The 11,952-nt window shown below is 46.3% G+C and overlaps 1 long non-coding RNA gene across 1 annotated transcript; it reads right to left on the minus strand.

Annotated features, from left to right (window-relative positions):
• Positions 1-1,152: 1,152 nt before the first annotated feature.
• LOC143434269 (uncharacterized) lies at positions 1,153-10,998 on the minus strand. Its single transcript, XR_013103618.1, has 2 exons — positions 10,781-10,998; positions 1,153-1,480 (listed from the first exon to the last, which is right to left on the minus strand). It is a non-coding gene; the product is annotated as an uncharacterized LOC143434269 (long non-coding RNA).
• Between the last annotated feature and the right edge of the window lie 954 nt (positions 10,999-11,952).

An 11,952-nucleotide genomic window follows, 5' to 3' on the forward strand; every position in this document is an offset into this window, starting at 1 on the left:
GGGTTCTGTGTTGATGTCCCATGTTACCACCAACGGCCATGTGGAAGTCCCTGGTCTAGGCTGCTGCCTGGGGCCATGCTGATGTCCAAGGGCTGAGCAAAGCTGGCCCTGCCTCTCACCTGGGCAAGGCAGGAGAGCTGGTGGGCTAACCAACTCCGTTACTACCCAGAGCTTTAAGTTGGCCCACTCCAACGTCTACCCCAGGTATGAATTGCTGGAGCACATGAAAGGGCCCGTCCTGTAGATTCAAAGCTGCAGGATCTTCACAGCAGAGGGCAACACAAGAATATCCAAGAGGAGCCCCAGTCAGGATCTGGTATGGATGCGTAGCAAAAGGCAGAGAGGCCTTGAAGCAGAATCAAGACTCATTACAATGAACATTCTCAAGTAAAGCTGTTTGAGTGAAAGGGTATCCTGTGTGACACACTGACGCTTCTGTAGACAGATTTTTGTTTTTGTTTTTTTCCTTTGGGGTGGAGGCAGGTTGCAATGGCCAGAGGGTAAAGATGGAGGGAGGGGGAGATGAGTGGGATTGGGGTGCATGATGTGAAATTCGCAAAGAATCAGTAAAAATTAAAAAAAATTATTAAAAATTGTTTACTGGGACCGGGGGTATGGCTCAGTTGTTGGAGAGCTTGCTTAGCGTGTATAAAGCCTTAGGCTTGATCCCAACAACACGTACAGCCAGTGTGGTGGCTCATGCCTGTGTTTCCAGCAGTCAGGAGCATCAGATGTTCAAGGCAAGCCTTGGCTACTTAGCAAGATCAAGGCCAGTCTGGGCTACTTGAGACCCTGTCTCAACAACAATATTAAAATAATAGTAATAATAATAATTAATAATAATAATATTTTTAAAATAATAAAAGGGGCTGAGCTCAGCAGATAAAGTACTTATAACCTGTGGTTCCAGCATAAAGGCCTGAACTCACATCCCCAAGACTCATGTAAAACACTGGTCATGGCGTGTGTGTCTGTATCACACACATGCTGGGAAGGGTGGATCTCAGGGCTCTTATCCAACCAGTAGCTCCAGATTCATTGAAGGGACCTTGTCTCAAAAACTAAGGTGGAAAGGACTGAGAAAGATACCCGACTTTGACCTCTGGCCTCCATATACGCATATGAACTTCGGTGTATGCACGCACACATGAATACATACCACGCACTTGATTTATTTACATTTTTTTCTTTTGAGATTGTAAGTTTGGCATAAGCAAGCCTGCCAAACCACAGTGAGTTTATCTACCAGATGGTGTCTTCCCTCTCTGCCACCCTGAACTGCCGCAGGATCCAGACAGGTGAGGGGTTTGATGCTCGTAAAACTACATGAGTGTTTCAGGCAGGCATGCGTGGAAGAGGTCTTCTAGCTTCTCCTCCCATTTCCTTGCAAACCACTGTGCATATTCAAACCATTCAGAAGGCAGGATGCTGACCAGGCCAGCTCAGTCAGTCAACAGGGTCTCCAGCGCGGGAGTGAGGACTAAAAGAAAAGAGACGATTAGACAATATTGCAGCATGATCCCAGCCAGTTCTGAGGCTGAAGGCTGAGGCGCGTTTATTTTTTCCCAATTTGCTTTTAAACCATTTTAACTACATGCAAGTATTTAGGTCAGTTCTAGGTTGAAGAACTAGCAATACAATAAATGCAAATAGTCAAGGAACAAGCTGGACAATAAGCAAAGTCCCGTGAACACTCCCGTGATCACTGTTTCTAAGGGCTTATCAGGATGACCAAAATATCTGAGCCTACTTTCCTGTCCTAGCCCACAGACATATTCACGCCTGAAGCCTACTTCTTTGTTCTAGCCTAAGACTTAGATTCCTGACTGAAATTACTTCTCTGCTTTAGCCTAAAATTAGATTCCTGCCTGAACTTACTTGTCATGGCCCAAAGTCAGATTCCTGCCTAAAGCCCATTTCCTTGTCCTTGGCCAATGTCAAGCAGCCCCAAAAGCTCTCCACAGGATGGACTTTTGTACAAAAAACACACATCGGAATCTACTTTAGAAATCAGGCTTAGGTTTGATTTTACATGGACCCAATAATGACTGTAAGGGGAAAGTAAAACAAAAATCCAGTGAACCTTCGTCTTCCCGGGGAGGGCAGCAGTCACTATCACATGCCTGTTTCTTCTGCTCACGCTGGAAACCTCAGAGTTCATGCACACTTTGGTAAAGGTGAGAACAGGAGCTCTGGTGGCCTTTGAGGGACAGTGTTAGCCATGGCAAGCCCTCAGTGTGGCCTTAAGATTTTGATTTTTTTTTTAAAAGAAGAGAAAATATGTGTCATGGTTCATACTAAAAATCATATTCCTTGGGAAGTTGAGGCAGGAGGATTACCTTGAGCCACATAAAGAGTTCTAGGACAGCCTGGGATACAGTGTGAGACTCTGTCTAAAAAAATATTAGTAAAATAAATACATAAAGATAGATGACATATTCGTGCAAATCCTCTAAGATGTAAATGCAGTTGACAGTTGGAAATATCTAAATGGGTCAGAGAATGAGTGACCATAGAGGGGTTGCAAAGGAAGTGTCCTAGCCCGGTGATACCGGAAACTGATCCCTGGTACCAGCTGACTGACAGCTCTTACAGATAACAGTGACAGACAAACAAAAAGCATTAGTTCTCCCCCATCTCCTATTTTGTTTTTTCTTCTCTGGATCAACGCTGTCAGTGATCTTTGTACATGCTTTCTTCATTCTCCAGGAAGCTGCAAGTTCCTTTCTGGGGAGAGTGCCTTTCCATCCTAAGTACCTAAGAGCTTCTTCAGTGGATTTTTAGTGTGGATTTTTAGTTGTCTTAGTTTATCCTTGGCACATTTGTCCGAAATATTTCCAATTGCCGTTTTCTTTGGTGCCAAACATAGGATCGTTTTTTGAAAACAATATTCCAAGGCTGGGCTTTGTGGGTAAAGAACTTGTCACATGAGCATGATGACCTGAGATTGAATTCCCAGAAATGACACATGAAGCTGGGTGAGGTGGCAATGCTTCTGCAAATCCATCTTTCCTATGGTGAGATGCTAGGTGAAGACAGAGTCCCGGAAGCTCACAGAACACTTTGTCCATTAGATACTGTGGTAAACAACAATATGAGTGTGTGTGTGTGTTTTTTTTGTGTGTGTGTGTGTGTGTGTGTGTGTGTATGTGTATGAGAGAGAGAGAGAGAGAGAGAGAGAGAGAGAGAGAGAGAGAGAGAGAATATATGCCTCCAACAAAATAGAAGTCAAGAACAAACATCTAGGGTACCCTCTGGCTTCAGTGTGTGTGTGTGTGTGTGTGTGTGTGTGTCTGTGTCTGTGTCTCCAACATCTGGGGTGCCCTCTGGCTTCTGCATGTATGCTGTGTCATGTGAGATCCACACATACATCATATTTATATATACCCATAAGCCTAACATATCACACACACAAGAAAGAAAAAGAAAAGATTCCAAGGTCTGTACTTGCTTTTATTGGTAAAGACACTGGGTTCCATCAAATGGCCATTTATTAAATCAGACTTGTGCACTGTATTTTTCCTAGTCTCTATATGGTTCATTTATTTCAGATTCAGGAATCAGATCTTTAAGAGTCGTCATCACCTTGTGTGTATGTTCTCTGGTTCTCTTTGTTTTTAGTAGTTTGGGGCTGGTGTGTTCTGTAGCAACATTATTTAGAACAAAGAAATTCTAGTTGTCCTGATTCTTCAGACGGCACATTTTACTATGTAGCAATGAGTCTCACGACCCTGACAGTTTCAGTCCTAAGTCCCACTTTGCTGCTGTTGCTGCATCTCTCATTATTACTGGCGTTTTAGGGGGAAAGTCCTGAGAGGTGGTGAGGAGAGGACAGGCAATGTAGTCATTGTGGCCATATCGGGAAGAACAGATAAGAGATTCAGTGACCCGGTCCATACTCAAGCACTGACGTCAGCTTCCATGGAGGAAGACCTGGGGTGGGCTTTGAGGGCTCATAGCTGAGTGGAAGTACGGTCTGGTGGCCATTTTCAGTTTGGTTCTAAAGTCCTGATGGCTAGAGGGGACTCTCAGTCGCTCTGAAGAGACAACTTGTGCTTGCCAGTGATCTTGTCTCAGGGTGATCTGTCCTTTAGGTCATGCTGTCCCAAAGTGACTGAAAGATTAAGACTTTCAGGAACCTTGTTTATGAAGCCATAGTTTTTAGACACATGCTCCCTGAGTGAATAGCATGCAGGCACGGTGGCTCACGTGCAATCCCAGCATCTGAGAGGCTGAGTCAAGAGTACAGCTGTAAGTTCAAGACCAGCCTGGGGCACATAGCAATTCCATCTCAAAAAATCCAAAACAACAATGAGATGCTCCCAGCATTTTATCTTGCTTAAGTCCCTTTCTTTGGCTGAGTGAGGACTGGCTTTTAGCACAGGCTTTCTCTGGGAGCCCGTTCTGTCTTCTGCTTTTTCCTTTCGAATGCTTCTATTTGGCATTCTTCACCCATTCCTTTATTATTATTTTTTCCTAATTACTCTGTCCTAGGAATGTAAATGATGCATGCTGTAAAATGGACGCAATACGAGAAAATGTAATGACGAAAGCAGCAAATCACCAAAATCTCACATAGAGTCAGTTGATGGCAACCTTTAGTCAGTATTGTCCCACGCATCTCTCTATGTACGGGAAAGAACATCTGGAGGGAGAACATCTATGGCTACATAGATGGCCCCACTGTACACATGTGAACACATGTGTAGCAGTGAATTCTACACTGAACTTTAAATGGCTTTGGCATGAACTTCAAATGTGTACCTACACTCTGAAAAAAAAAAATAAAACCCTGTAAGGTGCTACCAGATGTAAAGAAATCCAATAAGGTGATTTCAGTGTGTGTGTGTGTGTGTGTGTGTGTGTGCACGCGCGAGAGCATGTGTGCATACCTGTGTCTATTTGAGTGTACATGTGTTTAGATAGTCATGAATGTATGTGTTTGGGTGCTCATGCATGTGTTTAAATGCCTATGCATGTGTGTATTTAAGTATACATGTTTGTGTATATGAGTGTGCACGCATGTGTGTGTATGAGTGTGCATGCATGTGTTTGAGTGCATATGTGCGTGTATGGGCGTGGAGACTAGAAGACAACCTGGGTGTCCTCCCTCAGCTCTCTACCTTTTTTGTCTGTTTGGTGAGGTCTCTGATCCTGGAGCTCACTGCACAGGGTAACTTGGCCATCAGCACATCTACAGGCCCCTCTTTCCCTCCAAGTAGGGTCATGAGTGCACACCACCAGGCCCCGATGTTCCCTGTGGGTTCTAAGGCTCAACCTCAGGCAAGTGCCTTCTGAGCAGAGCTGCCCCAAGCCTGCTGCCTGTGTGTTCAAAGTGTTTTCCCAGGGACAGCATGAGTTGTTATATCTAGGGGTGACAAGGGACTGGCCCTTAGGTATACTCATCCTGCTTTCTTCTTCTGTCAGCATTTCCTTGTCCATTCTCAAGCCACTAGTCTCTTGGGTGTCTAATGCCTCCTGTATGGAAACCATTCTCCCAGCCATCGGAGTAAGAGGACTCTTTTGATTAATCCTTGAGATCAAAGGGCTCCATCACCAAGTTCATTTTCCAGAAGGCCTCTTAGAGGTGAGCCTTTTTATGCCTGGAAATGCAATCTCTGGTCTTTTAACTCTCTCCCTAGCTCAGCTGGGTGGGGTTCACTTGGATCATACACTCTTCCTCCTGGGCAGTTTGTCTTTGTTATGGCACTGGTTGCTGCTGGGAGGGCATCTGGAAGCTGCCTTATTATTAATCCTGTGAATTTTTTGTCTTGAAACGCACACACACACACACACACACACACGTTTAATGAATTAGCCAGAATGTCTGCTTCTGTAGACATTTCTTAATAAATTGTGTTTTCAATCTCTTAAAATTGTTTTATTATTATTTAAGTGTATGAGTGTTTTGCCTGTACATATGTCTGTGCACCACATGCTGTGACCACAGAGCCAAAAAGGGACACTAGATCTCCTGGGACTGGAGTTGCAGATAGTTGTGAGCCACCATGTAGGTGCTGGGAATTAAGCCAGTGCCCTTAACCACTGAGCTGTCTCTCCAGGCTCCTGTGTTCAGTCTTTATACTCTCAGGTACATCCATCAATGGCCATGTAACTTCAGAGAGATTGCTTGTCCCAAGAGACTGTTTCTGGAATCAACAAATAGTAGCAATGTTTGTCTTAATCACCATACAGAACCAGTAAGGCGATAAAGAGGCAGGAAGTATCGGGCAAGTCCGGCAGTTTGTGGTGTCCTTATTCTGTGTCAGGTGGCATGACTTCGGGGGAGCAGGGCCCCACTGTATTGCTGTCAACTCCTAATCCTTGCAGGGCTGGCTCAGCCTGTCAGTTACTTATAAGCCTCGCCTCCCCTTCTTTCCATTGGCTGACAGGGGATGCTTTCTACACCTACCGAAAGGTGTAATCGATTTCAAGCGGATTAACCCCAGGGGACAAGGTGGTAGTGGACTGAGCTGAACGCTCAGCCTGAGGTTGAAAGAAGGATCCCAGAGGTTGGAGACATCCACGCCATGCCTCCTCCTCAGGCTGGACCCTGACAGTGATTTACAGAGGCTGAGCTAAGTTGGACTGAATGGTTGGACACAGGTGCTCCAGGCAGTGCTTCTCAAGGTGGGTTCCGACATCGATTACTTTTCCTGTTACTGTAAGAGAATGCCTGTTGGAAACAACCTTCTGGCTGCAACTTGAGATGTCCCCTCCCACACATCCCTGCAGCCACAGAGTCCACAATTCCTGAAACCACAAGCCACGATAAACCTCCTCACTTTTAAGTCACTTCCGTCATGGGATTTTCTTTTTATGATGAGCAACGTAACTAATAGGGTAGCCCAGGCAGACCCCAAACTCTTGATCCTTCTGAGCCGCAATCAAGGTGTCCTGGAGAGGCGATAATGTTCCTTTAGACATCTGGGGAATACTTTATCAGCGCTAGGATCTGAGGAGATGTCCCAGGATCCAAAGTGCTTTCTGTGAGAATTTGAGAAGTGGAGCTTGGTTTACCAAAAACCCACATAAATATGGTGCAGGCATAACAGCCCATCTGCAATTCCAGCCTTAGAAAGTAGGGATGGGATTTCCTGAGCAAGCTGGCCGACAAGATTAGGGGAATCTTGCTCTGAGATTGTTTGAGAGTTGAGCTCTGAGTTTGTTTGCAAGACCTTGTTTCAATAAAGAAGGTGGAAGAGATACTGAGAATAATTTCAGGCATCAACTCTGGGGCCTTCAGAGGCACACCCACACACATGCATGGGCTCCCATACGCATATGTATGTGCATACATGTAAAACCATGTATACACACAGAACATCAAGAAAAACGAAGACAGGAAATATTTCCACTGTAATGGGGGGTATAATTAATATGCAAAGAGCTACACCACATTGTTAATGTGCATATTTGGAAAGACTAGGCATAAGCAAATGTTATTAAAGTCATCATCTTAATGATAGGTGACAAATGTGCATTTATTACCTCCAAACATTTCCTCACGCCCCCTTTAAACGTAGCGAGAACAGCGCGTGTGGTCTGACCTCTTCACACTGCTGAGCACACTGGCTTGCCAGCTGCTGAGGTAACTTCACACCAGCGGTAGCAGGCAGACAGATCTCTATGAATTCAAGGCCAGCCTGGGCTACAAAGGGAGTTTCAGGACAGCCAGGGCTACATAGTGAGAACCTAAGGAAAAAAAAATGTTTATTCCCTCTGGACATTATGATACATGTCTGTAATCCCACCACTTGATGGAGGTAGGAGAGTCAGGTGTTCAAGGCCAGCCTCAGGTACATGGCAAGTTTGAGGGCGTCCTATGTTATAAAAGGACCTGTCTCAAAACCCAAAGAAAACCAGAGGATTTGCTTCCTAAGGTACTAGTCTATAAAAACAACACATATGGTCCCAATGTAAGGAGCACAATCTTCTATTGGCTTTAAAGATGACTTAGCATGTCAACAGCTGAACATAATTCAGTCCTCTGTCTTGTGGTCTTGCCACTCAGCCAGTAAGCTTTTAATTTGCATTAAATGTTTACTTTTAACATTATTATTATTAGGTTTTTTTTTTTTTTTGGTTTTTTCAAGACAGGGTTTCTCTATGTATCTCTGGCTGTCCTGGAACTCACTCTGTAGACCAGGCTGGCCTTGAACTCAGAAAACCACCTGCCTCTGCCTCCCAAGTGCTGGGATTAAAGGCGTGCGCCACCACCGCCCGGCTATTACTATTTTTTGAGACAGGGTTTTGTTATGTAGTCCAGGTTGGCCTTGAACTACTGAGCTAGCCATCCTTCTGCCTTAGACACTTGAGTGCTGAAATTACAGGTGAGTGCTGAGGCACCAGGCTCTCAGCCATGACCTTGCAGTGGAGGCCTGTCTTTTCTACTTACCCATGCAGGGTAATGGCCACCTTGTGAAGTCCAGGCCCCGATGGAAATTACACACATTCTACACATTAAGAAGAATGTGGGAGTGGATTTCTTCCTACTGGGAGATAGTTTCCTCTGAGGGTGGACAGATCCGCATGGGCTCTGGCCTCTGAGCTAGAAGACAGCTAGAGAGTAGTTGGGGCAAAGACGTGATGTATGGAAATAGGGGGAGGGCCAGGCTGTGTGTTGCTAGTTCTTCCTGGAAGATGCAGGCCTTGCCGCCAACTGCTGGTTGGATGAATGAACCTATACCGGGCATGCGATTATATCATGGACAGACCTCACGTACTGTGAGGTTGAGTTTCATCTTGCTGGCCTCAGTTCCTGGGGAATTGTTTTGACTTTGTGATTTGGAGATATAATCTGAAGATGTGTGTGTGTGTCTGTGTGTCTGTGTGTCTTGTGTCCAGCAGCCTTCTTTTTGTTTTGTTTTGTTTTTTGAGACAGGATTTCTCTGTGTAGTCCTGGCTGTCCTGGAACTCACTCTGTAGACCAGGCTGGCCTCGAACTCAGAAATCCACCTGCCTCTGCCTCCCAAGTGCTGGGATTAAAGGCGTGCGCCACCACCGCCCGGCTCCAGCAGCCTTCTTATGGTAGTGCGTGTTCCCTTAGGACTTAATCTTGTCAGCTTGAAGGTTCCCTTCTGCACACACAAAGCACAAGCCCACATCTTCTGTCAGGGCTTCTGGCTTCTCTCATAGTTTCAGGTTTCTGGAACGTTTGTATGTGGGCTTCAAAGTCCGGGCCAATGCTTGACCTTTGACCTTATCTCATGCCTTTGCTTTGAGTAGGATGGGGGGGAGGGGAGTCATAAGAAAAGAGGGCACTGCAGAGCAGACATATGTGGTGAGTTGTTCTGTACACTGGCTGCATTCTTACGGACTATACATGCTTGCTTCTCCACTGAGTCTCTATGACCAGAGACACCAGGTACGTGAGCTACATTGATGTCGAGGGAGGTTCCGGTCTGTGGAGTTGGTTCACTGGGAGGAACAAGGTTCATGCCCCAGCCTACACTTGCTTTTCTTCCATCTGTTTCCCTCAGACCTCACTGGCTACAGCTTGCGAGTGAAGACGGCAGACAACCAGTGTCCTGTAATCCCTGTCGACAGTAGGAAGGTCCAGGCCCCTGAAGAACCATAAATAAATGGAGGGGCAGGGGTGAGAGGGAGGGAGATGACACCAGTTCCCATGAAGACAGAAGTGTGCTGGTGCCATGACTGTTGCCCTATCTCCTCTGTTGCTGAAAGCTCTTCTCAGCCATCTTGTCTCTGCTCTCAGCTGGTGGGAATAGGCAGGGGTTCACCCTGGCTCTGGTACTCTGTGCTGTCCACTTTATCTGGGGTCTTTGGTCTACTCAGAGGCTCTGTTATATCAGCTCTGGGGGTTTACTTTTGTCTCATTTTCATGAAGGAGAAACACAGGACAGTATTCTTGGCTAAGAGACACCAGGATGCTGGCTAGGAGGTGGGACATTTGTTCACCTGACCACCCTGGTTGTCCTTACTGTTGGCTCCACTTTCTCTCTTGTTTGATGCCTGGACGTGAGGACAACCGTCCGGCCACCTTAGCTGAGTTGCCTATTAAGAAATACATTTGAGAAAGGGAGACTGGAGCACAAGCGCCACCTAGGGGAGGTGCCCCTGTGCTTATGGCCAGTCCAAACTGTTTCTTGGTTTATGAAAACCTAGAACTTACACACACGCACACGCACACGCACACACACGGAGACAGAAAGAAAACAAATAACCATTCACACCATAAGACTTGTCTCTTCTTTGCAGGCCATTTCTGCTGTTCAATGGTTTACAAACCTTTCCCCCATGGAGGAGAAGCGGCAGCAAAGCAATGGCTACCCTTTCAAACCGAGAGCAACACACATGCACTGGCTCTTAGAGGTTTTCTTTTTGTCCTCCACATCTCCCTTTAAAACATGACAATAAACACCCAGGCATGTCCCTGGATGAACTACTTGTACCTGGTCAAGTCCCACCTAAGGCCAGAGGCTCTCACATTCCAAAATCTCCATCTCCAACCCTCTGCCAAACCCCAGCCTGCATCACCCCAAAGCCTGCTTAACAACTCACCCAGACTGTTGACCTCCCCGAAACCTGCTCCACATACAGGTGGCTGAGAGAAGGGGCCCAGGAGTCAGCCCAGACTCTCCTCTGAGCCAGTTGATCCCCCAGGGATCCCCCAGGGTTTACCTCAAACTGCCTCTAGAATCTGACAACTGCTCATCACCAAAGTACGGCTACCAGATCTGTGTCAACACAAGCCCCTGTCCCCGGTTACTGCAATCGCATCCTTACTGCCTCCCTGCTCCCAACTCCACCCCCTTACCAGTGAACTTCAGTGGAGCAACCCTCAGATATGAGCTGTTTCCCCTCTGCTGGAAAGCTTGCAGTGGTTCCCACTGTGTTAGAAAGCGAAGCTCAAGTCCAGGGACCTACGGGGCTCTGCCTGACACGTACCCAGGCCACCTGACTTCCTCCACTGTTTACCCAACTCACTGCTCTCCACAATAACCTCCTCGAAGCCCCGGCTGTGCCCTGGCTCTCCCTCTCCCTCTGCTCCTCTTCCAAGTGTTTGCTCAAAAGTCACCACCCTCCTAGAACCAGCCTGGCCGACTGTTCTCACCCAACAATGTACACAGAAATTGTATTTGCTCAGTTCTCTGGAGCTGAGGTACAGCAGTCATGGTAACACACTTGGGCTTAATTAAAAATAGGGTATTTTTATGCCCTGGTTTGCCGGGGATCATGCCACTTTATACCTGTTACCCGAGTGTAATTGTCTTTTCCACTTCTAAGAAGTGATATGGTTGGCTGATAAATTCTATAATTATCCTATGATAAATTCTATAATTATCCGGTGGCCCCTGACACACTTGGCTTCCTCCCTAGCTCTTGTCAACTGTATGCTAAAGGTTCACTGCTCATAACTGCCTCATTGCTTTTCTGCTGATCCCCAGAGCCAGGCAACAAACACCCCTGAACTTTCCCTCAGTCCCCCACCTATCTTTCTGTGACACGGTACAGGCACACAAGGGCATGGATGGACACACAAATACACACTTCTGTGATACTCTGTGGAGACAGAAGTTAAACTGTGTAAGGGCAGCTCCTTTACTGTTTCTGAATAGCCTGGGGCAACCTCCTTTTCCTCCCCCTCCCCCCAGGGTCTCTTGTAGTGCAGTCTGACCTTGAGCTTTGTCTAAAGCCAAGGGTGACCTTGAACCTGATGATCCCCCTGCCTCCACTTTCCAAGCTCTAGCTTTATGGGTGTGCACAATCCAGTCGTTCCTGGAGCCACTCTTTCTCTCCCTCCCTCTCCACTCCCTCAAGTACACTGCCATTTAATTAAGTTTCCTGTGTGCTTTCCAGCCAACAGGACACAGCTGCCCCAACCCTTTTCAGCTCTCCTGCAAAAATGTGTTGGGGTTTGTTTTGTTTACAATTCTGTTTTATGTCTTTATTTCATTTTTTTCTATTTACTGGACAAAAGCTATGCTT

This window comes from Arvicanthis niloticus, chromosome 14, assembly GCF_011762505.2.
Source record: "Arvicanthis niloticus isolate mArvNil1 chromosome 14, mArvNil1.pat.X, whole genome shotgun sequence".
Classification (NCBI taxonomy): Eukaryota; Metazoa; Chordata; class Mammalia; order Rodentia; family Muridae; genus Arvicanthis; species Arvicanthis niloticus.